Below are 5929 nucleotides of genomic sequence, written 5' to 3'. Positions count from 1 at the left end.
TTCTTAGCACAGTGAGATCCTGTGGGACCTCTGATCTCCAAAGCTATAGGATAATAAACGTGTGTTGTTTTAAGCCATGAATTTTTGGTAATTTTTTTTTCTAGCAGCAATGGAAAACTAAAACCCTTTCCTAATTGCCATCACTTACACTTAAAATTTTAGTTTCCTTTTATATCTATGATTTTCCTTCTTTTTGCTGCAACCATATCCATACATATCATTTTAAAAATTCTGTTTTCCTTCACTACTGCCCACATTTGTTTTCTTGTTGAAATCTTTTCTGCTGTGGAACTTGGGCAATTGACTTAATTCTTTGAGCCTCTGTTTCTATAACTTCAGGTTAATGATACCTCCCGAGTATGTTGTTAGAACATTAGAGCTAATGTTTTAAAGTACCTGCTGCAGAGAAGATTTTTAACAATCATTAATATTATTCTATACATACTGAATGCTGTTATGGGGGAACATAGTTTGGAAGATGGAAAGATAAGGAAGCCTACTTCACATTATTGTGACAGGCCCTAAAATGGCTTTAGAAGAATTTCATAGTATTTAGTTTGAACACTTACACAAGAATTAGTTTTTATTCTGTGATCAGAGTACAGATATTATTGGGGTTTGTTTTGTTTTGTTTTGTTTTGTTTTGTTTTGATGTAGGCTACGTGTTTGGGCTACTATATCAAAGTACCATAGGCTGGGTGGCCTATAAAACAACAGATTTATTTTTCACAGTTCTAGAGGCTGGGAAGTCCAAGACCAAGATGCCAAGAGCCTGCTTCTTCATTGTGAAGTCACTAATCCCATTAGTGAGGGCTCCACGCTCCTGACCTAATCACCTCTCAGCGGCCCCCCCTCATATACCATCACTGGGGAATTGGTTTCAACGTATTAGGTAGAAGCTAGACACAGCAGTGGAAGGAATGCCCCAAGGCAGAGTTCCACGTCCTTGAAGGGGAACGATAGAGACATGAGCTGGAGGCCAGGACGGTTACAAGTAAGCTCCACTTTAAAAGTCAGGGTGCTCACTCTCTTGAACTTGTGGCTTCCAAGACCTTGGGCCTGACAGAGCAAGAGCTACAGGTGCAGTGCATGCCCTCTCCTCTTTCACCTCTGCCCCAGGGTAGCCCCTAGACTCTTTGTAATGCATATGCATTGGGGAGCCTAGGTGGCTCAGTTGGTGGCTCCGTTGGTGACTTTGGCTCAGGCCATGATCTCACCATCCCTGAGTTCAAGCCCTGCATCAGGCTCTGTGCCAACAGCTCAGAGCCTGGAGCCTGCTTTGGATTCTGTGTCTCCCTCTCTTTCTCTGCACCTCCCCTGCTCATGTTCTGTCTCTGTCTCTGTCTCTCTCTCAAAAATAAAATAGAAAACATTAAAAAAAATTTATAATGCATATGCATTGTGGATACACCCCACTCTCCACTCTGCCCCATGGAGAAAGGCTTCCATGACAGTTTGGTAAAAACTTTGTCAGGTCAACCCCTCATTCCCAACCTGTGGGAGGAGTTTCCCAAATGACTGGAAAACAGCCTCCATTAGAGACCACTCCACTGGATCTCACAGTTCCTCCCAGAGAGACCCAATTATATCCAATCCCCAAACAACCTAGGGGCAAGTTACACTTGGTTCGCTTATTCTGAGCTCAGATCCCCATGTAAATCCTCTCGTGGAGAATCCAAGGACCAGGACCTCCATTCACACAAAGCAGACTCACTGGTAACGAACATGATTTTTGGGTGAGGGGGAGGCACAAACATCCAGTCTATGGCGCTACAAGATCACACAAGATGGGTCATCAAGGGGCACCTGGGTGACTCAGTCAAGTGACTCTTGATTTTGACTTAAGTACTAATCTCACGGTTCCTGGGTTCAAGCCCCAAGTTGGGCTCCACACTAACAGTATGGAGCCTTCTTGGGATTCCATCTCTCTTCCTTTCCCTCTACCCCTCCCCTCCTCGTGCGTTCTCTCCTCTCAAAATACATAAATACACTTAAAAAAAAAAAAAAGATGTGTCATCTATTTGTCTTTGTTAGGCCCTGGTATTGGGCACTTTACGGGATGTTTTTTCTTGGTGAATAGGGAAGTATGTTTCTCCTTTTATAATCTTATGAAATAGGAGTGCCTGGGTGGCTCAGTCAGTTAAGTGTCTGATTTCAGTTTGGGTCATGATCTCACAGCTTGTGAGTTTGAGCCCCGTATCAGGCTCTGTGCTGACAGCTCGGAGCCTGGAGCCTGCTTCAGATTCTGTGTCTCCCTGTCTCTCTGCCCCCCTCTCAAAAATAAATAAACATTAAAAAAAATTTTTTTTAAAAGCTTATGAAACCACCGTGGTTACATGACCTTGAAAGAAGAGATCTTCCTTTAGTTTTCTTTCTAACTAGCCTTATGTGAGTTATTTTCAGAGCCAGGCAACAAAAATATTTCTTCTAGAGGCAGTCATTACAGTGGAAAATTTGAGATTTGAATCATAGGCGAAAGAACTAGATAAAGTTCTAGACATCACCTCCAAATTTGTCATTAAAAAAGTTGGGACTTCCTTAAGAGAGTTGGTATTTGAGGGGCACAGTAGATTAAGTGTCCAACTTTGGCTCAGGTCATGATTTTTGTGGTTCTTGGGTTCAAGCCCCACACTGGGCTCTGTGCTGATAGCTCAGAACCTGGAGCCTGCTTTGGATTCTGTGTCTCCCTCTCTCTCTGCCCCTCCCCAACTCACACTCTCTCTCAAAAATAAAATAAACGTTAAAATTTTTTTTTTTAAAAAGAGAAAATTGGTGGTTAAGACAGATTGCACCCATAACGTTTACACGTTTCTAGACTCCAGTTTGGGGGAAGGGAGACCAATCTTTTTTCAAGGGAAGGGATAAATCTTATGTCTGAGTTTGGAGGCAAAAACCTGCCACTACAAATTGGCCTTGGCTAGAAACAATGCTGTCGGTTGTGCCCTCACAGTGTGATATTGAGTGATATACAGGAAGAGAATCTGGGCTATACTTCATAGTTTACTGTCGGGTAAATGAGGCATTCGACATGCAGAATTATTGTTGGGAACTCTTCTCAGTAGGAAGCCATTACCAAGGCCCCAGTACCAAAGAGAAAGCATGTTGATTCTCTTTCCTTTGACAGCTAATAACTTGTAATAATCATTACATGGGCTACTTGGTCCTGCTGGGTCCCAGCTTGTGACCTTCTTTCTGATCAAAGTTACCCTCACGGGCAGGCTGTGGTTAAATAAACTCTTTAATCTCTGTCTCCGTGAAGTTCTGTTATGCTGGTCCAAGAGATTGAATTGGCAGTCTATAACTTCCTTCTTAAACACAAAAGTGCGATTTAAAAACAACTTTTTGCTTTGAAGTTTATTATAGATTCATGGGAAGTTGCAAAGACAATACAGAGAGGTTTCCTCTATTCACCGTGTGTCCCTAAAGGGTTACATCTTACATAATTATAGTACCATATGAAAACAAGGAAATTTAACAATGGTACAAGGTGTGTATACATTTATGTCATTTTATTAGTCAAATTAAAAAAAATTTTTTTTAACGTTTATTTATTTTTGAGAGACAGAGAGAGACAGAACATGAGCAGGGAAGGGGCAGAGGGAGAGGGAGACAAAGAATCTGAAACAGGCTCCAGGCTCTGAGCTGTCGGCACAGAGCCCGACGCAGGGCTCAAACTCATGGACTGTGAGATCATGACCTGAGCCAAAGTCGGACGCTTAACTGACTGAGCCACCCAGGGGTCCCTTATCATTTAAAATTTTTAAAATCGTGGTAAAATGTACATAACATAAAATTTACCATCGTAACGATTTTAGCTGTACAGTTCAGTAGTGTTAAGTGTATTCACATTGTTGTGCAACTAATTCCCAGAACTGCTTCATCTTGCAAACTGAAACCTTATACCCATTAGACACCAACTCCTCATTCCTCCCTCTCCTCAGCCCCTAGCACCCACCCTTGTAATTTTTGTTTCTATGAACTTCACAGGGGCCTCATATATGTAGAATACATTATTTGTCTTTTTGTGACTGTTTTAATTCACTTAGCATAATGTCCCCAAGTTTCATCCATGTTGTAGCGTATATCAGAATTTCTTTCCTTTTTAGGGCTGAATAACATTCCATTGTATGTATATGCAGCATTTTGTGGATCAACTCATTGATCAATGGACACTTGGGTTGCTTCTACCTTTTGGCTATTGTGAATAATGCTGCTATGAATATGGGCGCACAAATATCTCTTTGGGACCTTGATTTCAATTATTTTGGGTGTTGTTAGAGGCTGAATTGTGTCCCCCTCAAGTTCATATGTTGAAGTTCTAACCCCCAGTATCTCAGAATATGACTGTACTTGAAGAGAAGGCCTTTTAACAGGTGACTAAGAAAAATGAGGTCATTAGGGTGAGCCCTAATCCAATCTGACTGGATTCCTTTTATTTTTTCTTATTTAAAAAAAATTTTTTTTTTTCAACGTTTATTTATTTTTGGGACAGAGAGAGACAGAGCATGAACGGGCGAGGGGCAGAGAGAGAGGGAGACACAGAATAGGAAACAGGCTCCAGGCTCTGAGCCATCAGCCCAGAGCCCGACAGGGGGCTCGAACTCACAGACCGCGAGATCGTGACCTGGCTGAAGTCGGACGCTTAACCGACTGCGCCACCCAGGCGCCCCAGTGACTGGATTCCTTTTAGAAAGGAAATTTGGACACACTGAGAGACACCACAGGGGCATGAATATACAGAGAGACAAACATGTGAAGAAGCAGCAACAGGAGGACCATCTGTCGTCCAAGAAGAAAGGCCTCAGAAGAAACCAAACTCACCTCCACCTTGATCTTGGACTTCTAGCTTCCAGAACTGTAAGCAAATAAAATAAATTTCTGTTGTTTAAGACACCAGTCTGTGGTGTTTTGTTATGGCAGCCCCAGCAAACTTTTACAGGTATATACTCGGAAGTGGAATTGCTCAGTCATATGATGATTCCATTTTATATTTTTTAAGAGTCGGTCATACTCTTTTCTATATCAGCTGCACCATTTATATTCCTACCAACAATGTACAAGGTTTCCAATTTCTCCACATCCCTGTCAACATTTATTTTCTGTTTTTATTTTTATTTCTGCTAGAGTAGCCATCTTAATAGATATGATGAGGCATCCTATTGTGGTTTTGATTTGCATTTCCCTAATTAGTGATGTTGAGCATCTTTTCATGTGCTTGTTGGACATTTGTATACTTCTTTGGAAAAATGTCTATTCAAGTCCTTTGCCCATTTTAATCGGGTTGGTGTTTTTGTTGTTGTTGAGTTGTCGGTTCCTTCCTTGTTTTTTAAAAGTCCTTTTTTCAGACCTAAATCCTCAGAAAACCAAAGGCCATCAGGAAGAAAGGGTTTCAAGGAACCTAATTTTGGAAAGAGTGGGCAATACAGATACATAGGGTAACTATATAATTTATTGTCCAAACCAAGACATATTTGAAAAGGGGGTCCTAAAAGTTACAATTACATGTTTCATTGAAATTTTTATTTATTGACCAACAAATTCATTTTATTATATTGGTGGACCTATAAAATAGTTCTATTCAAAAAAAAATTTTTAAAAGTAATCTTACCAGCCCAAGAAAATCGTGTTTGATATTTTTGTGCATTTACTTCCAGAATGTCTCTGTTTAATTTTTAAAATCATATTTGTCATTAAATTCTACGTGCATAGTTTATGCAGTCTTTTTTTATTATAGAAAGTATTTTCTATGACATTAAAACTTGTAAAAATTTTTTAAATTTTCATTCAGAAAAAAATATTTTTAAAAATAAAAACCTAGAGGGGCTCCTGGGTGGCTCAGTCGGTTAAGCGTCCGACTTCGGCTCAGGTCACGATCTCGCGGTCCGTGAGTTCGAGCCCCGCGTCGGGCTCTGTGCTGACAGTGCAGAGC

At 40.7% G+C, this 5929-nt stretch overlaps 1 long non-coding RNA gene across 1 annotated transcript; it reads left to right on the top strand.

Annotated features, from left to right (window-relative positions):
• The first annotated feature begins 837 nt into the window (after nucleotides 1–837).
• LOC122479700 lies at nucleotides 838–4891 on the top strand. The gene is made up of 2 exons (XR_006296408.1): nucleotides 838–994; nucleotides 4691–4891. It is a non-coding gene; the product is annotated as an uncharacterized LOC122479700 (long non-coding RNA).
• Nucleotides 4892–5929: the final 1038 nt, after the last annotated feature.

The sequence above is a fragment of the Prionailurus bengalensis genome, chromosome C1 (assembly GCF_016509475.1).
Source record: "Prionailurus bengalensis isolate Pbe53 chromosome C1, Fcat_Pben_1.1_paternal_pri, whole genome shotgun sequence".
Classification (NCBI taxonomy): Eukaryota; Metazoa; Chordata; class Mammalia; order Carnivora; family Felidae; genus Prionailurus; species Prionailurus bengalensis.
This window is presented reverse-complemented; position numbering and strand designations above follow the sequence as displayed.